The 25,271-nt window shown below is 47.4% G+C and overlaps 2 protein-coding genes across 9 annotated transcripts in view; one reads left to right on the top strand and one right to left on the bottom strand.

Moving 5' to 3' along the window:
• LOC142571292 (uncharacterized) overlaps positions 1–22,030 on the bottom strand; it is a 233,736-nt gene extending 211,706 nt beyond the window's left edge. Inside the window, exons 1-2 of the mRNA XM_075679541.1 lie at positions 21,840–22,030; positions 20,996–21,102 (exon numbers count right to left, since the gene is read on the bottom strand). The gene's annotated coding sequence lies outside the window, so the exon portion shown is untranslated. The remainder of the gene's footprint in view (positions 1–20,995; positions 21,103–21,839) is intronic.
• Positions 1–25,271, top strand: part of LOC142571288 (parathyroid hormone/parathyroid hormone-related peptide receptor-like) — a 1,032,566-nt gene that overhangs the window by 190,908 nt on the left and 816,387 nt on the right. The gene's annotated exons all lie outside the window — the stretch shown is intronic.

Here is a 25,271-nt window from a genome sequence, read left to right as displayed (position 1 = left end):
TGAAAAGCCACACTTCAAATTGTAAGTCTTCTTTCATTCTTCATGCATTTCCTTCAGGTTCATCAACAATAGTCGCTTTTGATGGCCTTTCAGAGTGTCCTTTTTTCCTGGTAGGCAATAAGACACAGAGTCATCCTCGTAGAAAGCTCTGACCGATGACTTCACTTCTTCACTAACTGGACGACCACGTCTTGTTTGCGGCATGCCTAGAATCCCACTGTTAGACTTGACTTTCATTGCCTCACGAACTTGTCGTTCCGATGCACCACAGAACTCCATCATTTTTTCACGGGACCAAGATTGGGGGGCTGAAGTGAGGTACTGTATTTTTTTTCTCGGCTATGTTCTTGGGAAAACTTGTTTTTCAAGTCTTGCATCAAGCAGACATAATCATTCAGGAGGAGTTCAGCGCCCTCGCGTTTTTCAAGGGTCGATGGTTGGCACGTTTCCGGGGACGTAGCCGTTATTCCCTCAGCGTTTTCTCGCATTGTTTCCACTTTCTTTTTAGCGTGCGTCTGTCTTCCGCGCTGCAGTTTCCTTTTTACGCTGCTGCCAACACCTCTTTCTAAGGCCTCCTTTTCTGTTCCTGTACCACTTGATTAAGGCTCACTTTCACTACCTCCGACCAGAACGTCGAGTTGTTCTTCTGGCAACACCAAATTTGCCATTCTTTGAGTACTATACAAGTGCCGCTTGCAAGCTTCACAGATTCGATTTCCTGGAACCAGGCCTAGAGAAGGGTGGGCATCAACAACGGCCAGTGTGATGACGGTCGACCCCCGGCAATGCTTCGCATGTCTGAAGAATGGGTCTGAGCACAACTTCGAAGCGACTTTAGAAGCATATCGATGAAGGTAAAGTTGTTTGTGGTGCATACAAATGGTCGCATTGTCACCAAGGCTTCTTCTTGAGCGCAGCGCAAGAAGACGCCGATCTATGCCAGTCAAACTAACTACAGTTGTCAGCCGCTGCTCGCTGCAGCAAGTTGTTTTGTGGCAGTTCTTTGGGCCGAAAGAGCATGGCGGAAGTTCGCTTCCAGAAAAATAGTGCCACGCGTACCAGTAAGCCTCCAGAAATAAGCTTGTTTTAGCTGCACTGCATTCTGTTTGTCTCATTGTCTAAGATTTTGGCTTTTCTGACATACCTCAAAACATGCCGCACTGTAAAAGGGCTGATTAGATAACCTCAGTCTGTTCACGCAAATATCGCGCAATTGATATAGCAAGGATCGTTTTAGATGATGCCTTGAATTATTATTCTTGTGGAAAAATCTGATTCTATTCAGGCGCTAGGTGAACTGCGCTAAGATTTCAAATCGCAACTCAATGCTCGAGACATTTTCTTACCTTTAGCATTGCAAGAAATTGGTGCTGGAAGGCATGATACTGAAGCTTCGATTTCGCATCCATTCTGAACGTGTTGGACTGAGTTATGTCCCATATTATTTCCGATGTTCCTTCGTTGCGACAACGTCTGTACGCATTCCCTTAAAATTCGCTCACAGGAAGCCTCGTCTGCCGCCTTGTGCGTCTGTTAGCTGATCACACTATTTTCATCCGAGAAACACATGAATACAGAGGTAAGGGTAAAAAACATCCCCAGAAGGATGCAAAGCCGTTTTCCTTGCGTTTTCTTAAGCACCGAAAAGCAAAAACCAAAAGAACGTCAAAAATTTTAATCTGCAGTAGTTATATATACTAGCCGCCGTCTGCTGGGCGGCAGACAAGGAGGAGAAAGCAGACGACGATACGGAGACGACAAGGAGAGCGGCGGCACGTATGCAGTGCCTACTAATGACATGGATTGCCGACTTAAAAAAAATTTTTCCGCTTCAAACAAAATTTATTCGAATGAAACTTTCTATATCACAAGCTAAGAGGCCGGTGCGTATATTGACCTATCTGACATATTTTTATCTGGAGGGCCTTAATGCTTAAATGTGGCCTGAATCTCGCCAAAAAGTCATTTTTTCCAACTTCGGAGGTATTTTTCTCAAAAAATATATTTCTTAATAATTGGGAATTAGTTTTAACATACAATATAGCAAAAGGCAAAAAGTCAGAAAAATTATTGCAGCTGAGAAGTCAACGCAGTTAATGCAAGAAATGTCTGAAAACGCAACTTTTTTTGCTTTTTTACTAAGCCAAATAAATTCGGAAAATTCTAAAATTGATTCAATTATAACGTAACATGAAAGAAGGTTGCCAGTACAATGTTCTAAAATAAAGTTTATTATTGTACCTACTTTGGAGGCTTGAATAAAAAATTACCTCCAGCCAACTTTTGCTTCTTCCCGGAAATTTCAAAGAGCGATCACGTCATCACAAATTTTTTTTCGACGAAAATACTTTGGCGAAACCTTATTCACACAAATGACATCTAGCCCAAATTTTTTCAGGAACTGCAGCGATGGTCACTTTTGGGGTCGGGACATTTGGCATGGAATGACCCGTATATATATATATATATGTATATATGTTATGGACTTCTCACCCGTGCTCTTGGGAAAAAGGAACGACAACACAGTAGTGCAAACAATCACAAGAGCATTTATTGCACCTTTCATTGACCAATGCCTGCTAGCCGAGTTGCTATCCACAAAACATGCCGATTGGCGCGCGACAAATCGCGGAAGTCCGACTCACCCCGACCGAATAACGAGCGAATATGTTCGAACCATGCTGGGTGCAGCGGTAGCGTAGAGGTAGAACACCCGCCTCGCGTGCAAGAGGTCCGTGGTTCGAATCCCCCCGGTGCCGCGCAATTTTCCACCGGTTTAAAAAAAATCCGCGTGTTAATAAAATTGCATAAACAGGCCTGGAGTGTGGCCTGATCCCCGTGACCAGAATCGGTAACGCACTCCCTCACCAGAGCAGGATTGACCACCGTGGTGCAGTACTTGGCCACAACCTCCTATGTGAACACAATAATCAAACCCCAGCCCTTAGTTCCCAGCAGCTGCGAAGCAACTGACCACGGCTGCGGTCAGACTTGCGACGCATCAGAGGGTGCTAAGAATCCCTGGCTCCGCACAGGCCGCCATTCGAATATGAACCTGGCAACGTATAACGCTAGAACGTTATCTAGTGAGGAGAGTCTAGCAGTGCGATTGGAGGAATTAGAGGGCAGCAAATGGGATATAATAGGGCTCAGTGAGGCTAGGAGGCCAAAAGAAGCATATACAGTGTCAAAAAGCGGACACGTCTTGTGCTACCCGGGCTAAGCGGAGAGACGAGAACTAGGAGTGGGATTCCTGATTAATAAGAATATAGGTGGTAACATCTATACAATGGCGGACAGGCCGCCATTGGAATCTGAACCTGGCAACGTTTAACGTCAGAACGTTATCTAGTGAGGCGAGTCTAGCAGTGTTATTGGAGGAATTAGAGGGTAGTAAATGGGATATAATAGGGCTCAGTGAGGTTAGGAGGACAAAAGAAGCATATACAGTGCTAAAAAGCGGGCACGTACTGTGCTACCGGGGCTTAGCGGAGAGACGAGAACTAGGAGTCGGATTCCTGATTAATAAGGAGATAGCTGGTAACATACAGGAATTCTATAGCATTAACGAGAGGGTGGCAGGTCTTGTTGTGAAACTTAATAAGAGGTACAAATTGAAGGTGGTACAAGTCTATGCCCCTACATGCAGTCATGAGGACCAGGAAGACGAAAGCTTTTATGAAGACGTGGAATCGGCGATGGGTAAAGTCAAAACAAAATACACTATACTGATGGGCGACTTCAATGCCAGGGTAGGCAAGAAGCAGGCTGGACACAAGTCAGTGGGGGAATATGGCATAGGCTCTAGGAATAGCAGAGGAGAATTATTAGTAGAGTTTGCAGAACAGAATAATATCCTGATAATGAATACCTTTTTCCGCAAGCGGGTTAGCCGAAAGTGGACGTGGAGGAGCCTGAATGGTGAGACTAGAAATGAAATCGACTTCATACTCTGCGCGAACCCTGGAATCATACAAGATGTAGACGTGCTCGGCAAGGTACGCTGCAGTGACCATAGGATGGTAAGAACTCGAATTAGCCTAGACTTGAGGAGGGAACGGAAGAAACTGGTACACAAGAAGCCAATCAATGAGTTAGCGGTAAGAGGGAAACAAGAGGAATACCGGATCAAGCTACAGAACAGTTATTCGGCTTTAACTCAGGAAGAGGTTGAAGCAATGAACGACAATCTCATGGGCATCATTAAGGAGTGCGCAATAGAAGTCGGTGGTAACGCCGTTAGACAGGAAACCAGTAAGCTATCGCAGGAGACGAAAGATCTGATCAAGAAACGCCAATGTATGAAAGCCTCTAACCCTACAGCTAGAATAGAACTGACAGAACTTTCTAAGCTAATCAACAAGCGTAAGACTGCAGACATCAGGAACTATAATATGGATAGAATTGAACAGGCTCTCAGGAACGGAGGAAGCCTAAAACAGTGAACAAGAAACTAGGAATAGGCAAGAATCAAATGTGTGCGTTAAGAGACAAAGCGGACAATATCGTTACTAATATGGATGAGATAGTTCAAGTGGCTGAGGAGTTCTATAGAGATTTATACAGTACGAGTGGCACCCACGATGATAGTGGAAGAGAGAATAGCCTAGAAGAACTCAAAATCCCACAGGTAACGCCAGAAGAAGTAAAGAAAGCCTTAGGAACTATGCAAAGGGGGAAGGCAGCTGGGGAGGATCAGGTAACAGCAGATTTGTTGAAGGATGGTGGTCAGATTGTTCTAGAGAAACTGGCCACCCTGTATACGCAATGCCTCAAAACCTCGAGCGTACCGGAATCTTGGAAGAACGCTAACATAATCCTAATCCATAAGAAAGGGGACGCCAAAGACTTGAAAAATTATAGACCGATCAGCTTACTGTCCGTTGCCTATAATGTATTTACTAAGGTAATCGCAAATAGAATCAGGAACACCTTAGACTTCTTTCAAACAAAGGAGCAGGCAGGATTCCGTAAAGGCTACTCAACAATAGACCATATTCACACTATCAATCAAGTGATAGAGAAATGTGCAGAATATAACCAACCCTTATATGTAGCTTTCATTGATTACGAGAAAGCGTTTGATTCAGTCGAAACCTCAGCAGTCATGGAGGCATTACGGAATCAGAGTGTAGATGAGCCATATGTAAAAATACTGGAAGATATCTATAGCGGCTCCACAGCCACCGTAGTCCTCCACAAAGAACGCAACAAAATCCCAATAAAGAAAGTCATCAGACAGGGAGATACGATCTCTCCAATGCTATTCACAGCATGTTTACAGGAGGTATTCAGAGACCTGGAGTGGGAAGAATTGGGGATAAAAGTTGATGGAGAATACCTTAGCAACTTGCGATTCGCTGATGATATTGCCTTGCTTAGTAACTCAGGAGACCAATTGCAATGCATGCTCACTGACCTAGAGAGGCAAAGCAGAAGGCTGGGTCTGAAAATTAATCTGCAGAAAACTAAAGTAATGTTTAACAGTCTAGGGAGAGAACAGCAGTTTACGATAGGTAGCAAGGCACTGGAAGTGGTAAGGGAATACATCTACTAAGGGCAGGTAGTGACCACGGATCCGGATCATGAGACTGAAATAACAAGGAGAATAAGAATGGGCTGGGGTGCGTTTGGCAGGCATTCGCAGATCATGAACAGCAGGTTGCCACTATCCCTCAAAAGGAAAGTGTATAACAGCTGTGTGTTCCCAGTATCAGCATCGATATCAGCATCGCCAGCCTTCCTTGCGACCAGTACTTAACAGGTGTCTTTTCCCTTGATATCAGTGATCATCTCCCGATTTTTACGTTTATACCGGTAGCTCCCAAAAAGTACAAAAATAACAACCCAACTTATCGCGACATTAACTCCGCTTCGCTCAACAATTTTTATTCTGATACTGAAATGATTGCATGGGACAATGTTTACGCCGAAAGTGATCCCGATCAGGCCTACCGTATCTTTCTCAAGAAAATCATAGCCTGCTATGAAAAACATTTCCCTTTGATACATAACACAAAACGAAGCAAAAGAATACGCAAGCCTTGGATTACAAACAGCTTGCATAAAAGAATAAAAGTCAAAAACAAAATGTACCATAGATTCGTTCAATCACGTGATGGTGCCTTGCTTACAGAATTCAAATCACATCGTAATAAATTAAACGCTGATTTAAAAAAGGCTAAGATCTCCTTCTAGCAGTCCCTGTTTGCTAAAATATACAACAGTCCAAGAAAATTATGGCAGGAAATCCATAATTTGTCTAATAACTCTAAGGTTCAGTGCTCAATTAATATTGCAGCTTTCGCTCAAGGCAAGACGGATGAAGACGCCCTAACAGAAATGAACGAATTTTTTTTCCAACGTTGATGACTACGTGTCTCCGCCTAGCCATAGTGATTGTACTAAAACGCCACAGTTTGCACGTACAATACTGGCTAATTCAATTATTCTTTCACCGGTTACCACACAAGAAGTCACAAATTTCATTTCCAGAATTAAAAACAACGTCGCCACCGGGTTGTATGGCCTGAGTGCTGTCCCTATTAAGCATGTGGCGTCTATTATAGCCTTACCGCTGACATTCATAATTAATCAAATGTTAGAGACTGGTATATTTCCCTCTGACCTTAAACTGGCACGTATAACCCCTGTTCACAAAGGTGGAGCCGTCAGTGATATAGCAAACTACCGACCAATATCTGTTCTGCCCATCTTGTCCAAAGTTTTTGAGAATGTCATTCATACACGGCTCGAAAACTTTCTTACTAAATACCGCGTTGTGAATGATTCACAATATGGCTTCCAGAAGGGGAAATCTACCGAAATGGCGCTATTACTAATCAAGAATGAAATTATTAGCAACATAGAAAACAGACTTTTTACTGTGGGATTGTTCATTGATTTAAAAAAAGCATTTGATTGTGTAAATCATAATATTCTGCTGTCAAAACTGCATGACTACGGCATACGTGGCGTCGCCCAAGATCTCGTAAAGAACTATCTTTACAATAGAAAGCAGTGTGTAAAAGTCGATGGCTTGTCATCTCCGACTACTGTGGTAAAACATGGAGTGCCTCAGGGGTCGATTCTAGGGCCCTTATTGTTTATACTTTATATCAATGACTTATGTGATGTGCCTAATTCTCCCAAACTGGTCATGTATGCTGATGATACTAATATTTTCTTTTCCGCACCAACTTTAGCCCAACTAAACATAACAATAAACAATTACCTAATTAAGCTTGAACAGTGGTTGAACTCTAACAGATTAACCTTAAATATTAAAAAAACTAAATATATTATTTTTAAACCTCTCAACAAACAACGCGATTTCGAACTCACCCTAAACTTTCAAGGAATGGCCCTGCAACGCGTTGCATCTGAAAAGTTTTTGGGGGTTTGGTTCGAAGAAACACTGTCTTGGAACATGCACGTTACGAAGCTCACGATTGAATTAGGCAAAGCAGTTGGTTGCCTCTACAGACTGAGGGAATTAATTCCAATTAGACTAAAGAATGCAATATATTATGCTAATTTTTACTCACGTCTTTCATATTGCACTTTAGTATGGGGCATTACAACAACCACCAACTATAACAAACTGGAGCGGCTCCAAAAGAAGGTATTAAGAATCTTTGAGAACTTTAATGAACACCCCAGCCTATTACCCACTGGTCCCTTATTCATTAACCATAATATGCTTAAAGCGTCTAAGTTATATGACTATAAACTATCTCTCTATATGTATAAAAATAAACTCCCACACTATACACAACATTCCCCGTATGACTACAGCATACGTAACAGGCTAATACCAGTGCCGCGTACACGTACAAATTACGGTAGATCTAGGCTGGATTACTGCATACCAACACTATATAACCTCTTAAAAAATCACATTAATTTCAATGCCCCAATTGGCACGTTTAAATCGGAGGTGCGTGATTACCTGATGAAGCAATGAACTTTTTCTCTTTTCCCCTGGCTGCTACATTTTCCTGCACCGTTTATGCATTCTGTGATAGTGTCGACCTTGTATGCTGCATCTGTATGAAACAAGTTAATTTATTCTCCATAATGTCTGTATCTGTATGCTGCATCAGTATGCTGCAATGTCATAATCTGTATGCTGCATCTGTATGAAACAAGTTCACTTCTTCTTCATAATGTCTATATGTATATACAGTTGTTCGAATTTGTGAAATCCACTGCCTGCTGCTCTCTGTAGGCCCCCAGGTCCCGTCAAGCTGTCTGCGACAGCTTTTTGCCTGGGGGCCCCCAACTAGTGTGTTGGAAATAAAGTGGATTCTGATTCTGATTCTGATTCTGATACTCACATATGGGGCAGAAACCTGGAGGCTTACGAAAAGGGTTCTGCTGAAATTGAGGACGACACAACGAGCTATGGAAATAAGAATGATGGGTGTAACGTTACGGGATAAGAAAAGAGCAGATTGGGTGAGGCAACAAACGCGGGTAAATGACATCTTAGTTGAAATCAAGAAAAAGAAATGGGGGGGCATGGGCCGGACATGTAATGAGGAAGGAAGATAACCGATGGTCATTAAGGGTTACGGACTGGATTCCAAGTGAAGGGAAGCGTAGCAGGGGGCGGCATAAAGTTAGGTGGGCGGATGACATTAAGACGTTTGCAGGGACAACATGGCCACAATTAGTACATGACCGGCGTAGTTGGAGAAGTATGGGAGAGGCCTTTGCCCTGCAGTGGGCGTAACCAGGATGATGATGATGATGATTATGATGATGATGATGATGGACACAATCGCCTGGTCATACGCGCGTACGGTCAGGCGAACGGCGGCGCGTCGAAAGGAGGCCTCGCGAGACGATCTCGCAGAAGCACGGATCGGCGCACGCGCGGAACGGCCGCGACCCTTGCCGAACCGGACCAATGAGGAAGAGCCTTCTCCTTTCCGCGGCCAAGTAACCCCGCTGTTAGGTGGCGTAAGCAGAGCCACACACGCGCAATGCGTTTCAACCACACCGACTGGCACCAGGCCACGTGGCGAAGCCGGATTACAGGAGACTGGAGCAATGCGGGAAAACAACATATCGGGCGCCGCGTGAGAGCCACGCATTCCCACAATATATATATATATATATATATATATATATATATATATATATATATATATATATATATATATATATATATGTTTTAATAGCTATACAGTAGGAGAGAGCAGCAGGCAGCTCAGGCAACCTTGAGCTCGCGCTCCTCGGACGAGCGTGGTGATGTGGCTCCAGCCCCCGGCATTCCTCTTCACTACAATCGCCCCCCAAAGGAAAAGAAGGAGCCATACTGACGACTCATGGCGAACATAGAATCATGGGGTCGTAATACGGATTCAGGCGTTCTTCGTGGACGGTTTCACGATTACGACAGCATTGGTCCTTAGGTGGCGTGACAGGCTCGACAATATAGTCCACAGGCGATGTCTCCGCTAAAGCACGGTAAGGTCCTTGATAACTGGAGACAAACTTGGATGAGAGTCCAGCAGGAACGGCATGAACCCAAAGCCACACAAGGGAGTCTGGACGAAAGTGACAATGCGGGTGATTATCGTCCCGCCGAGATTTTTGTTGCCATTGGTCGACGGCTGTAAAGGAACGGGCGAGCTGATGGCATTCCTCTGCGCGGCTGTCAGCTTCAGAGATGGGCGTACATTCGGATGAGTCAGGTCTGTACGGAAGAATGTTGTCGAGGGTAGTCGAAGGTTCGCGGCCATACAAGAGGAAGAATGGGGAGAAGTTTGTGGTCGCCTGTGATTCAGTGTTGTAGGGGAACGTGATGAATGAGGTCCCAATCAGTGTGATCAGAGGCTACGTAACTGGAAAGCATGTCGCCAAGGGTGTGGTTAAGTCTTTATGTAAGACCATTACGTTGAGGATAGTAGGCGGTGGTGGTTGGGATGAACGATGCGACATTCAGCAAGGAGCGCGTTTACGACTTCGGAGAGAAATAAACATCCTCTATCACTCAAAAGCTCGCGAGGTGCACCGTGACGGAAAATAATGTTTTTCAGGAGGAAGGAGGAGGAAGAAAGAAAAAACTACAAGGCAGGGAGGTTAACCAGAATAATGTCCTGTTGGCTACCCTACACCGGGGGAATGGGAAAGGGGAAACAAAGATAACAGGGAGAGAGAGAGGAGGGAAGGAAAGAAGGAAATCGCGGCAAGTTCGCTGGCGCGTGTGGTTTTACAGAAATTGCAATAATAGTCACAGATGGTCGCACAAACCCGTCGTCCTTAAGAAACACAAAGGCGCCTTCACCGCTTTATGGGGCGACCGGCGATGGGGGCGGTGTTCCAGCAGCACCTGCACAGAAAGCGGCCGATTGTCCAGTTTTTGGAAAGCTTTCGCAAGTTCTTGTCTCTCTACGGCATATCTTGGACAATGGCACAGCAGGTGGTCGATGTTTTCTTCGGTGCCACAGACCTCGCATGCTGCACTGTCAGTCACTCCAATTAATGTAGAGTATGCCTTTGTGCAGGCAACTCCTAACCAAAGGCGACGGAGAAGCGTAGCTACACGTCGAGGAAGTCCGAGTGGAGGTCGGAGTTGCAGGGAGGGGTTTAGTCGATGCAGTCGCGTAAGTCGTAAGTTTGGCGAGTTCCACTCGGTCACTCTGAGACTGCGTGCCAGGTGTCGAAGCTGCCTTGCAGCGTCAGTCCTCGGAAGCGGAATTGGAACGCTGTGCTCTTCTTGATGTGGTGTGCGAGCAGCGTTATCGGCGGAATCATTGCCACTGATTCCACAGTGGCCAGGTACCCATTGCAAAACGACCTCGTGGCCTTTTTGTTGGACATCATGGTAAAGTTTCACGACTTCGTATGTCAATTGGTCATAACATTTCTTTCGAAGAACTGACTGCGTGCACTGTGATGCCGGTTTTGAATCACAGGACACAGCCCATTTTCTAGGTCTTTCAGAATCAATGAATTCCAGTGCTCGACGCAGGGCCGTTAGTTCTGCCGCCGTTGAGGTCGTGACATACGATGTCTTGAACCGCAGTGTCATTCCTCGCGTTGGTATAACCACGGCACCACCAGAACTGCACGACGTAGTCGATCCATCGGTATAGATGTGCACGCGGTTGCTGTACTTTTCATGCAGAAGAAGTAAGCTCAGCTGTTTTAGAGCAGGGGCCGGTAGATCTGTCTTCTTCTGTAGTCCTGGAATCATTGCATGTACTTGTGGACGGCTCGAACACCACGGAGGCAACGCGGGTACGGCCGCAGGTGCGTACCCTGAAGTAAACGACGCACGATGCGCACTGACAATACAGCTAAATGTCGAGCAGGGCCTTGCAGCAGTGAGGCTCGCCAAGTGGTGGGAAGGGGTCCTAGCATAATGCCTGAGATGCATACGCATTGTCTCAACAGTAATGTGCGCCGTGATTGGGTAATCCTGCGCAAGGGCAATGGTTTCAGCCGGTTATGAACTGCGTGGTAAGCCAAGACATATCTTAAGGGCTTGGGCTTGAATACTCTGACTCGTACGCAGGTTAGTCTTGCAGGTGTTAGATATTGCAGGCAGACTGTATCGCAGGAATACAACGAACAACGCCAGATACAACTGTAACATAGCGTGTATAGATACTCCCCAACTTTTTCCTGCAAGGAACCTGAACAGGTGACAGATAGCAGTCAGCCGCTTTTTGACGTAACTGACGTGCGGAATCCAATTACGACTCCTAAGAACCTGTGACTTCTGCTGTATGGTATAAGCCGTCCGTTAATAGATACGCCGTAGCCAGACATTGGCTTCCTCGTGAATGCCACCATTGCGCACTTTCGGCATGAAATTTCAAGTCCTTGTTCACGAAGGTAGCAAGATGTCATTGTGGCTGCCTTCTGAAGCCGAGCGCGAAGCTGAAGTCGTGTCACACCTGATGCCCAAATGCAGATGTCGTCCGCATAGATGGAAACTTGTACGGTGCGTGGCAGGTTGTAAACTAATGCACTGAGAGTGAGATTGAAAAGAGTCGGGCTAAGCACTCCGCCTTGAGGGACTCCTCGGCTACCGTAATGCTCGGATGTCGGGCCATTTTCTGTGTGCACGTAGAATGGTCTCCTCTGTAAGTAGCTGCACACCCACATATACATCTTACCACCAAGTCTGACGGCTTCTAACGTGCTAAGGATGGCTTCGTGGGTGACATTATCATAAGCTCCTTTAACGTCTAGAAACAGAGCAGCAGATAGTCGCTTACAGGCCTTTTGGTGTTGCACAAATGTTACCAAGTCAACAACGCTGTCTGTTCACGAATGGCCCCGTCTGATTCCGGCCATAGCATGTGGATAGATTTCATAGTACTCTAAGTACCATTCCAGACGTGTTAAAATCATTCTTTCCATTGTTTTTCCGACACAGCTGGCAAGTGCGATCGGACGGTATGAGGAAATGTACAAAGGCGACTTGCCAGCTTTGAGAAGTGGAATAAGGCGAGTTGACTTCCACTCTTGCGGAACCGTACCCCTCTGCCAGGAGTCGTTGTACAAGAGCAAGAGTGCCTTCCGAGCTTGGTCTCCTAGGTTACATAGGGCACGGTATGTAATACCGCCAGATCCTGGCGCTGAAGAACGCCTGCACAAAGCCAGTGCAGCTTCTAATTCTTTCGTAGAAAAAGGGCATTCCATGCGGGGATCGCGTGAGAACAGTGGGTGGTCGAGCGTTCCCGTACCCGTTCCATCGGAATTTCCCTTGCCAGCAATCTTTCTGCAGAAATATTCAGCGACGTCATCATCTCTATACTGTAGATAATGTGCCAGAGATTTAAACGGGTGGCGCTGACCAAAGGTTGTGCGAAGGCCACGAACAGTCCTCTATATACGCGACAAAGGTTTTCGCGGATCCAGGGACTCGCAAAAGGATTGCCATTGTCGCGAAGCCAGCTTGTTCGTGTGACGCTGTCTTTTGTGTACGTCTAGCCAATCTCAAATCATGAATGGATTTCGTGCGTCTATATCTTCGCTCCGAACGACGGCGAATTGCTCGAAGTTTTCCTAGTTCGATGTCGAAATCGGTGTGGCAAGAACTCCTCGAAAGCAAATGCGTGGTTGTTTGTATGGCATCCTTTATCGCGCCCTGTAGGTTATAAGAGGTGCCGTCACGACAACAGTCTTCCATAATTATTTTGTATTTGGGCCAATCGGTGCACTGGACGGTTCTGGAGAACTTGGAGCTAGTCGAACCTTCGATCTTAAAATAGGTTTGTATGTGGTCGGTACCCAGTGTTTCTAAATCGGAAAACCAGTGCACTCTTCTCGAAAGCGACCGCGAAACGAAGGTTAGGTCCAAGCAGCTGCTATACGCTGACCCACACAGATACGTAGGGCTACCATCATTTGACAAGCAAAATTCGTGTTCAGAGGCAAAGGACACGAATGTTCTGCCTCTAGAGTTAACTTTCGAGCTTCCCCATAGGTAATGGTGGGCGTTAAAGTCACCAGTAAGCACCCACGGCTGTGGAGTCGACGTGAATATTCCCCGTAGGCGCTCACAATCTAGACGGCTTGCTGGAGATAAATAGGCTCCAAGAATTGTAAACGTGAGCTTTTTCTTCTTCACTGTTAAGCAAACGTATTGATTTGCTTCGTCAGGAGGCACTCGGTGATGTGCATAAGTCAAGTCACGGCGTATAAATACAACAACCTTGCTGCACTCTCCGTGGGTACAGGACATAAAGCACTCATACCCGGACAGTCTGATGGGAGCTGACAGGTTGGGCTCGCAAATCACGATAATGGGGAACTGGTGCGTGAATACAAACTGTCTAAAGTCGGACATGCGTGACTTAAGTCCTCTGGTGTTCCACTGAAAGACAGATGCATTCTTGACTTCCTCTTGAAACGACGGCATCTCTCAGGCCATGGTTTTACCCTAGAGCCGCAAGCACCGGACTCAAGGTGTCCAGCACCTGCAAAGCGCTCTGTGCCGACGGGGTTTTCATGCTGTTCAGTAGAATGCGCATGGCGTCCATAAATGACTTCAGCATCACTATGACTTGGCGATCCTCAGTTGTCCCATCCGCGGTTCGTGAGGTCATTGAGGGCGGCGCAATTTGATGTGACTGCGAGGCAGGTTGTGCTCGTGGAAGTGTAGGCCACTCTTCAGGAGGTGAGAGTGTTGCCCCAGTCTTCGTTTTCGCAGTGTCCGTTTTTGTGGAAGTCGGCGTTGATACGGTAGCCGCTTTGCCGGAAGATGGTGTATATCTTTCAGTAGACGTAACTCTTCGTGCTGCTCTTCGGTGCCGATGTCGTCGTCGCATGAGAGTAGCGGCAGCCTCTTTGTGTGCTGAATGGTCCCGTACCATACGTTTGAGTACTGCTCGCTCGTTCCTCAACCGCGGGCAATCATTGGATGAGGCCTCATGAGTACCATGGCAGTTAGGGCACTTTAACACAGTTGCGCGGCAGGCATCTGCTTAATGAGATTTGGCGCACCGTGGGCACACGAGGTTATTCCTACAGCCACCTTTTACGTGTCCCATCTTGCAGCATTTGTAGCATTGCAAGGGCTTCGGTACGTATGGGCGGACTGGATGGCGGACGTGGCCAACCTTGACTTGTGAGGGAAGGCTGTCTCCATCAAACCACAGCTTCAGGCAACGGGTGTTGCCAAGTCTTGTGATATGCGTGATAAGAGTGCCTTCTGTAGTTGGCTTTATTAATATTGGTAAGTCGTCGGTTAGTATAGAAATATCGACATGATAAATGACGCCGATAGTCCCATTGCAGCCAGTAGGTATCATGGATCGCACTTGTAATTTGTCGATCTCCGTTACATGCCGCAGGCTTTGCAGTGCACTACGGTGTAGAACATCTACTGCAAGGACATTCTTCCGTGCGTTTATTCTCACGTCCTTTATCTCATCTGGCGCTATTCCCTCAAGAAACGCAGAAAGGACTTGCCTGTTTAGGAGTCGCGGATTTCACACTGGGTTCACAGGCATGAAGAGCATAGTGTGCGGCCAGCGCTGTGGTGTTGTCTTCACGGTGGAGACACTTGGCGACGATGACCTCCGTAGCAGTCTTCTTTTTGTGGTTCGACTCATGACAAGCGTGAAATCGTCGTCCGACGAGTCGACGCTGTCCGAATACAACTCGGTTGCCTCACTGTCCGTGTCACTTGACGCATTTCCACGTTTCCTGGACGCGACCCCACGTGATGGCTTGGGTCGAGGAAGGTCTTCAAGGGCTTCTTCGTCCATTGCCACAACACGGGAGTGGCAGCTCCCAGGAGGAAGGATGCTATATCACGGCCGGTGTCAGCAGGCAGAGCGGCTGTTTCGGCGTATCGCATAAAATGGTCAATGGCGACGACTATCCATTGGCTTCCGGAAGCCGTGCTCGGAAGGGATCCATAGAGGTCAATGCCAATGCGATCGAAGTGCCTGGCAGGACACGGGATTGGCTAGAGTGGACCAGAGACATGCTCAGCTGAGACCTTGCGGCGTTGACACTAAGGGCACGACCGAATGTACTGGCCCACAAAGATGTACATGCTGCGCCAATAAAACCTGGATAGAAGCAGGGTGCACGTCTTCAAAACACCCGCATGTGCGCACTGTGGGACAGTATGGAAGGCAGAACATATTTCACCACGAATATGTCGAGGTATGACCTGCAACCACTTGCGGACCTCAGAGACGTAATTCCGGCGATAGAGAAGTCCGTCCCGAATTTCAAAGTGAGATGCTTGACGCCGCAAAGCTCGAGAAGGTGAAGGAACAGTCGACGGGTTTCAAAGGAAGCGGATAAGAGCATTAATCCAGGCGTCCTTGCGTTGCTCCGAAGCCATGTCGCAGCCTGTTGGGAACGAAATTACTTGGTCAACGGAAGAGAGGCAGGCATCGCTTTCGGTTGACATCGGCGAACGGGAACGCGCGTCGGCATCGGTGTGGCGGCGGCCAGACTTGTAGACAGCCCGCACGTTGAAATATTGCAACCTCAAAGCCCATCGAGCTAATCGACTTGAAGGGTCCTTCAACGTGAACAGCAAACAAAGTGCATGGTGGTCTGTATTCACGTCGAAGGGGCGGCCATAGAGGCAGAGTCGAAATTTACCAAGTGCCCAGATTATGACTAAACATTGTTTCTCCGTAACGGAGTAATTCTTCTCGGCTTTATTATGCAACGACGTATTCTTCGAATTCAGATTTGCGCTGCGCGAGCACAGCGCCGAGTCCAACACCGCTGGCGTCGGTGTGCACTTCGGCCGGAGCTGTCGGGTCGAAGTGACGCAGTATAGGCAGCGAGGTCAGTAGACGACACAACTCCTGGAAGGCATCGTCACAAGCGGACGACCTGGCGTAATCGTTCAAATCGCTTCGTAGAAGCTGATTCAAGGTAGCGGTGTTGGACGCAAAATTCCGAATGAAGCGGCGAAAGTAAGAACACAGGCCAAGGAAGCTGCGAAGTTCTCTTACGGAAGAAGTTTTGGGGAAATCAGCAACTGCACGGACCTTGGCGGCGCCAGGAAGAATACCCTGTTTAGATACTACATGACCAAAGATGGTGAGTTGACTTGCGCCAAAGTGGCATTTCTTCAGGTTGAGCTGAAGGCCGGCGGCAGTTACGCACTGTAACACTTCCTCCAGCCTAGAGATGGGTGGGACAATCGGGCGAAAAAGTAACCACAACATCTACGTAGCGTTTTCCACTTGAGACCATGCAACAGGTTGTCCATCATATGCTCAAACGCTGTGGGTGCGTTGTAAAGACCGAAAGGCATGACACCAAATTCATGTAGGCCATCTGGTGTTACAAGGGCCCTTTTAGGTTGGTTTTCGGGTGCCATGGGGACTTGCCACTAGCCGCTGCGTCAGTCAATAGAAGAGAAAAACTCAGCGCCTTGGAGAGAGTCAAGGGCATCGTCAATTCTCAGAAGAGGGTAAACATCTTTACGAGTTATTTTGTGAAGACGACGGTAATCGACAAAGAATCGAATCGATTCATCCTTCTTCTTAACAAGAACAACGGGAGAAGGCCAGGGGCTATCCGAAGGCTGAATGACGCCGCGCTTGAGCATATCAGCTACTTCGTCGTCGATAACACGGCGCTCTGTTGCGGATACACGATGTGGTTTTTGTCGCAGTGGCGCATTGGTACCAGTGTCGATGCGATGACAAACAGTTGACGTGCCGCCCAAGGGAACATTCGGGCAGTCGAAAGGCGAACGGAATTTGTCGAGAAGGCGTAGAAGCTGGACGCGTTGAGAAACAGTTAACGTGTCAGTGATGGAGCTATGTAAAACATCTGGCGAAGTCGGCTCCTGCGCGGGGTTACACGTCACTCTGCGACCTCATGAGTGGCGATGGGATCAGTTCGCATGTCAATGATGGCAGCACGGTTTACAGATTTGGCACGGCCAACGCACTCTCCACGAAGCAAAGTGAGAGGACAGGACAATTGGTTGGCGACCAGCAGCCTGCTGACGCCCGTATGAACGTCCAAAAGAGCGAAAGGCAGCAGGGAACATTTGCAACGAGCTAAATTTGCAGATGGCGTAATAAAGTACCCTGGCATCAGCAACAATGTTGCATGACACTGTGGTAAGGGCCGATGAGTGCGGTGGAATTGTAACGTTTTCAGCAACAAATACTTTATCTTCAGGCTCACGAGCGTCAAGGAGTGAGGCATGACAGCGTTTGAAATTTCACTTCAGCACGAGAACAGTCGATGATGGCCTTATTAGCGGAAACAAAGTCTCAGCCCAAAATAAGATCGTAGGAACAAGAACACAGCACCAAAAATTCGACTGTGTAGAGGAGGCCGTTGATCACAACGCAAGCAGTACACGCAGCTACAGGCGTGATGTGGTCTGCGCCGGCAGTACGAAGTGACACGTTTGACAGTAGCATCTTAACTTTTCTGAGCGAACGGCAAAGTTTGTCACTGATAACTGAAACTGCGGCATCAGGGTTAATGAGGGCGAGTGCGGCGACGCCGTCCGCATATGCATCAATAACATTAGTCGGAGAAGGGAAAGGCCTTGGTCTATTCGTGGGTGACGCACTTCTTGCCTCTGGAACTGCGACGATTAGTTTTCCCGTTCCGGAGTAGAAGGACGACGATGCATCGGCGGAAGTCAGCGACATCGAGGCGATGGCGAACGGCGGTGAACAAGAAAGAGTGCGGTTGTCGGAGGAGGAGGACATCTGGCCAGGGTTATGAGACGCGGAGGATGAGGGGTATGGGGAAACGTGTGGTTCGATGAAGAAGCTACGGCGGTAGGATTTTGCACGGCGACGACAAAATCGTTCAACGTGACCAGGTAAACTACACGAAAAATATATTGGCCGGTTCTTAGGAGTGCGCCATTGTCCACTGCTGTATGGGTACCGCGGCTGAACGAAGGGTGGAGCTGGACGCAGTGGCACGACTGATGGGAATGGCGCTAAAGTCGGATGTGGTGGCCTCGCGAGAGCCTCGGCATAGCTGAGAGGTGCAGTCACCTCGGGAAAAGCAACGGGAGTCGGCACCGGCGCAGTCTCGCGGGCTGACTTCGAGTCATTGTTCCGGCACCTAGAGGGAATGCTGGAACACCGCGATCGCCTAAATATAACCGGAGATTTCAATGCACAGCATAACACGTGGGGCTACTCGAAAGCAGACACCAAGGGCACCAAGCTCCTAGAAGCCATAGAGCGCCACGAGTACACACTAATTACTGTACCAGGTACGCCTACTCGAATAGGGAACAGCGCCAGCAGGGACAAGGCCCCTGATCTCACCATCACCAACGATACCGTGGGAGCAAGCTTGAGGGTCCTAGACGACTCCCGGGGTAGTGATCATTACATTATCGAAATCACCAGTGCCTCGGCCAAACTACGCCGACCACTGGATAAGGCCAAAATTACAAATTAGCCTAAGTTTAGAAAGAGGCAACAGCTTGATTTAGATACAAGTCCGCCCTTCCCGGAACATCAAGGCCGCTTAACCACGATCAAGGAGTGGGCCCAACGCATCAAGAACTATATCACGCCAACACTAAAGTGTACCAAACCGATACCGACACGCCGGCAATCGACAACCATCTGATAAAACTTATGGAAAGCATGCAGAGGCCTCACAAAAAGATGGCGCAAGCAAAAACTAAATCGCAAACTTAGACTTAGGATTTCAAACATCACTAAACAGGTCAGCAATTATGCCCAGAAGGTTGACAGGGACAATTGGCGCACGTTCTGCGACTCGTTTAAAGGCACGCTAAGCACCAAAAAGACGTGGAACATACTCCGCAGCATCATCGATCCTTCAAATACCAAAAGAGAAACAAACACAACCCTACAAAAACTCGTTGTCGAATATCCGGGAACCCAGGATGAAATCAACAGGAACTCCGGCAAACGTACACGGGAATTCGGACCGGGCATCCGAAACCTTAGCCTGAATATCCGGGACCTCCGAACGAGATACTTGATGCACCAGTCACGTATGCGGAGGTATACGCGGCTGCGCAGAGCTTCAAGAAAAACACGGCAACGGGTCCCGAAGGTATCACCAACGCCATCTTGAGAAACCTAAGCGATGAAACCCTGCGAACCTTTACAAAGCAGCTCAACGAAGAAATTTGCACACCGGGCGGAACATTACCGGGGGAATGGACTACAACTCATATAGTCCTTATACCCAAACCGGGAAAACCGCACAGGCTCGATCAATTACGACCGATCTCGCTCACGTCTTTCCTGGGCAAGCTTCTTGAACGAATTGTACTCACTCGAATAGAACACATGGAAGAATATGGACTACACCCCAATTGCATGTACGGATTTCGGAAAGGCATGTCATCACAGGATGTCTTCCTCCTCCTCAAGGAAGAGGTCCTCAACCCACAACCGGGCAGCAACAACAACATACTCCTAGCCCTCGACGTGAAAAAAGCATTTGATAATATAGCACACGTAACCATGCTAGATGGCCTCACCGCCATAGGATGCGGAGAGTGAGTATACCATTATACCCTGGCTTTGCTCAACCACCGCAAAGCCCGCATCGGCATAGCAGGCCTACAATCAGACATATATGATCTACCGCAGAGGGGTACTCTGCAAGGATCAATAATATCTCCTTTCCTCTCCAACATCGGACTTTAAAAACTTGCTTTACAACTAGAAAACATCCCAAAACTCGGATGTGCTTTTTATGCCGACGATATCACCCTAGGGGCAACCAAGGGTTCATACGGCGACAGAGAAAACGCATTACTCACAGCTATCTGACACATCGAGTCATACCTAACCACAGCAAGAATGAGGTGTGCCCCACACAAGTCGGAGTACCTTCAAGTCCGGCCCAAGCAAACTAAGGAACATCGAGCCTCGCTAATACATCTCGAGATTGCCGGACAACCTATAAAGTGCGTCCCTACCGCACGCTTACTAAGTATGCACGTCCAGGAGAACAACGGCATAAAGGTGACCTCAGATAAATTAAATCACGTTATAAGAAGCATCGCATCACTCATCGCCAGAATAGGGCGCAGCTAAGATAGTTTCACAGAGGACGAAATTTTAAGACTGGTACAAGCCCTCGTCATCAGCCATGCCACGTACGCACTCCCTTATCAAGTCAAGCGCAAAAGCGAGTCAGAGCGAATGGACACTCTTATAAGAACGGCGTTCAAAACGGCCTTACAGCTACCGTCAAGCACAAGCACAAAGAAATAACTAGCGTAGGCGTATGCAACACCTTTGAGGAGCTAGCAAGCGCCACGCTCATAGCGCAGAGGGAGCGCCTCAACAAGACTCAACAGGGAAGGCACCTTCCTCAACGGCTAGGGTACCCACTGACACCTCAGTACTGCAAAGAAGAAACACACCTCTTGCCTAACCACATTAGAGAGAACATTGTACTAGACTTCATCCCCAAGAACATGCACCCCACCCACAATCAAGAGAGAAGAGCAGCGCGTGCCCGCATGTTGCACACATGCTGTTTCAGAGACCCAGATACATACTACACGGACGCTAGCCGGTATCCCTCGTAGCCATGTCGTGGGCCCAAATACACACTCGCCGTCGTCAATCAGGGGAACCTGGTAGCCTCTGCCTGGTTGCAAGCGAACTGTTGGAGGCATATCACATAAAAGAAAGAGGCACGAGTTGTATTAGTGACACGTCTGTTTTTGTGTTTGAACACGAGTTGCAAATGTTGAAAACTTCACTGTAATCGCTCTAGGCAACACTGATGTACGCATGCGCATTTGTTCATTCTCCCTGCCCTGCTGTAAGAATAAAATCAGTTCAAGTTTAGCGCTCAATCTGTGGTTTCGTGCTCTTCTTTCCCAAGTTTTTATTTTCCTTTTTTGGCGCAACAATGTATTCATTAGATCCCAACCAACTCGCCCAGCAACAAGTTCTACTCATAGGTTTGGGAGCTGAGTCGGGCACACACGCAGATCTGCCATCGTGCACACTCGTGTGCTCAGAGCCTCGTACGACGTACGTAGTGCTAATAGAGTAGGCGATGGCGTGCTGATGCTGATGCACCTTGGTTTACGTAATGCGTGTCATAAGTTCGTTTATCTATATGAGTTTCGCGAGTTATGCTTCCAAGTTTCAAAATAGTGTACTTGCTTCAGCAACTGTAACTAAAGTAAGAAGCAGTATATATAATCAAGATCGCGGTAAACATAACTGAAACCCAAACACGAAAGGTGACGATAATTTAGCGGCCGTCCCCCGTGTATGTACGCGCAAGAGAGTGCGCAATTCTGGGCTTACGTACGCCCATTGCGCAGCTGGCCTCCGCTTTCCTCTTCTCACGCGTACAGACATTGAGCGGCGTAAGCTGACACGTACGCAAACCTGGAAGCGTAGGTCATGCCCCGCTTGGTCGGACCTTTACAGCCGGGCGTGGAAATGCGCTGGTCACTTGAGAACTAATTTCCTTTAGGGGACTCGCTGCTCGGCTTGCTTGGCGACAGATCTGTGAGCGATGCCGAAGTAGCCGCACGGCAGACGTGGCCTCTTGGTGCCGATCTTTAGGAACAGCGCTGTTTACTGTCAGAGGCATAGGTCAGGCAACATATGTTATATCTTGTGTGCTGCCGGGCAAGTCAAACACGTCAGATAAAATGGCAGGTTGCAGCTGGCCGCTTAGCAACCAAGAGCTCCTGTCGCATTCAATAGCGAATGAAACCGATGGACACAATAGCCGGCAGGGTTCTTGGCCCGCATAGCACAGAAATATCAGAGCCGCCCGCTCTGGTCGTTATGGAGCTTAGTTCATTATGATCCCTCAAATACTAGTACCATATAGAAACACTATATTGGAATACTATACTGGCGGGACAGCAGGTTGGGGCTGATAATGAGGTGTAACCTTAACGTCATTGAAACTTGGTGTAACAATTGGCTCATGTCCCTCAACGTCAAAAAAACATCACTACTTACTTTCCATCGTCGCCAATCATTTCTGTCAGCTAATTACACCATCGCCGGTTCGGAAATATGTGCTGTGACTTCATATAAATACCTAGGCGTTAACTTGTCCAATAACCTCAGTTGGTCCTCACACATTTGCAACATTAGCAATGATGCCAATCGTGTACTAAGCTACCTGCGCCGTAATCTACGTCTTGTCCCGCACTCAGTAAAACTACTCGCATACTTAACAATCGTTCGACCCAAACTAGAATACGCATGCTCAGTATGGGACCCACACCAATCTAACCTGGCAACAGCACTAGAATCCATACAGAATCGTGCAGCAAGGTTCATTCATTCTGACTACTCTTACCACACTAGCGTTACTAAACTTAAATCATCTCTGAAACTTCCAACCCTCGAGCAGCGCCGCAAAACAGCAAGACTGTGCCTCTTTCACAAATTTTATCACTCACTACTTCATCAGACCGACATCACGCCTGCGCATCGCACTTCATCCCGTCATGGCCATTCAAAGGCTGTTTATCCCCCTCCAGCTCGCACCTCCGCTCATCTTAACTCTTTCTTCATTCAAACAGCGAAAGACTGGAATCATCTACCTTCTGAAGCGGTGCACCACTCCAGTCATTCATCGTTCAAGGCATTTATTGAAAATATTATGTAAATATGCCCACCCCTCATGTAAAACCCCAAATGGGGTATTTGAGGTACCAATAAATAAATAAATAAATAAATAAATAAATAAATAATCGTGTAGCAGGCGTGAATTGTGTTGGCAAGTAGGACATGATTTCTTACAATACTTTTGTAGCTCTTTGCTGGAAAGCAAGCAAGATGATGCACGGGAATCCGAGTCAGGTGTCGGCTGTGTGCTCTGAGGACATCCGCAGCTATGTAGATAGTCGTAGGAAAAACTCAGGCAAAGGCCATTGTCGCTATATATGATGTGTTCCTTTGGCAGACCAAGACATTCTTAGTGCTTGGGCTTGCACACTCTGAAGTCTGTGAATATCTGTGGCGCAAATATTTCCTATTACAGGTGAGATGTACCGAAGTAAGCCCAAAAATAGTGCTTTTTAATATTGCAGCACTAATGGTACTGTAGCTCCACAGGACTTTCTGTCGAGGGACGCGAGAAGGTCCACAGTGGCGACCAAACAGTTTGTCATGTACGAGATGCGAGGGTTTTCTAGACAAGTCTCTGTCAATGATAATGCCAACAAATCGGTGCGCAAGTCTGTTTGGTACATTTTGGCCATTAATCCGTTAAGCATACGGAGTGATTGCTTTGCGAGTAAAAGCAACCAGTGCACACTTATCAGCTGACGGCTCCAGGCCTTGCTTTCTTAGATACGTTGGCACGGTCGTTGAAGCCTTCTGAATTCATACGGTGGCTTGAACGTGTGTCACTCCTGAAGCCCATACGGAAATGTCGTCTGCATATACGCAGAGCTGTATGGTCTTTGGTAACAAGTTGGTGAGACCAACGTGCACCAGGTTGAACAGGGTGGGGCTAAGTATTCCGCCTTGCGGTACACCACGACTGGTATAGCTAGACCACCTTGGTCCGTCTTCGTTCAAAATAAAACAGCTTCCATTCAAATAGTTGCGTATACAGCGAAAGACGTATCCACCGATCCACAGAGCTTCTGAGGCATCCAGAATTGCATGATAATCCACATTGGGGTAGGCAGCTTTATCATCAACGCATAAGGTCGCCGTGATTCGTTTCAAGTGTTTCTGGTGTTGTCTGGTGTGTGTAAAGCGCAGAGTATGTGATGTGATTGGGTCCTGGTGACGAAGACCGCCCACACCCACCGGGTGTGGCCTGCAGTTCTTCGATGGAAAAAGGAGCGCCGTACGAGGATCTCGGGAGCCAAAGGTGACATCAGGAATAAGTGTGAAAGGCAGGGACGTCGGGCTCGCAATCCTTGCGCAGTAAAATTCTGGCACGTCGACTTCTCGGCGTCCTTGATGAAGGGCTACATATTTAAATGGACGGTGCTGTTGAAGAGCTGTTCGAAGTCCACGGACGGTTCTCCAGACAACCGACAGAGCTTGACGCGGATCGAGAGACTCACAAAAAGATTTCCAGCACTGATCTTGCAGCCCAGCAATGCAACGCTGAATTTTCTTTTGAATGCGCCTGGCGTCTCTAAGGTCGTAAACTGACTTAGTCCGTCTCTACCGTCGTTCCGCTCGGCGGCGGATTGCATGGATTCCATTTCCGCTTCAAAATCCGTGTGTTTCTCCAAAGGCCGAAATGAACGCATAGCATCCTATATGGCCTTCGCGATATGAATTTACAGTGTGGACGAAAGCCTTCGTGGCATGCGTCTTCCATAAGTGGTTTAAGCACGGACCAATTTGTTGTTTGTTGCAGATTTGATGGAACCGATTTTGCTAGGCCCTTTAGAGATCGTCAGGCAGGTAGGAATGTGGTCGCTTCCGTGGGATTCTTTATCTGCGAATCCGTGAAAGCTGCCAGTGATACATCGAGAGACAAAAGCTACGTCTCAATAACCGCTGTACGTCCGGCTACGCGGAAACGTGGGACTGCGATTCTTTAGCCAGCAAAGTTCATGGTCACAGGCAAAGGAATTAAACCCTGCAGGTTTCTTTCTTTGGAATTTACCTTGATGTTTCCCCAAAGTGAATGATGTGTGTTAATGTTCCCAAGAACAATCCATGAACCAGAAGTCGTATCGAAAATGACACTCAGTCTTGGTCTGTCGAAACGACTTGATGGAGAAAAGTAAGCGCCCACTAGAGTAAACGTAAGTTTGTGTTTTTTCACGGTCAAACAGATATACTAATTATTGTCATGAGACCGTACTCGATGAA

The sequence above is a fragment of the Dermacentor variabilis genome, chromosome 2 (assembly GCF_050947875.1).
Source record: "Dermacentor variabilis isolate Ectoservices chromosome 2, ASM5094787v1, whole genome shotgun sequence".
Taxonomy (NCBI): domain Eukaryota; kingdom Metazoa; phylum Arthropoda; class Arachnida; order Ixodida; family Ixodidae; genus Dermacentor; species Dermacentor variabilis.
The sequence above is the reverse complement of the archived record's forward strand: the minus strand, read 5'-3'. Positions and strand labels throughout refer to the sequence as shown.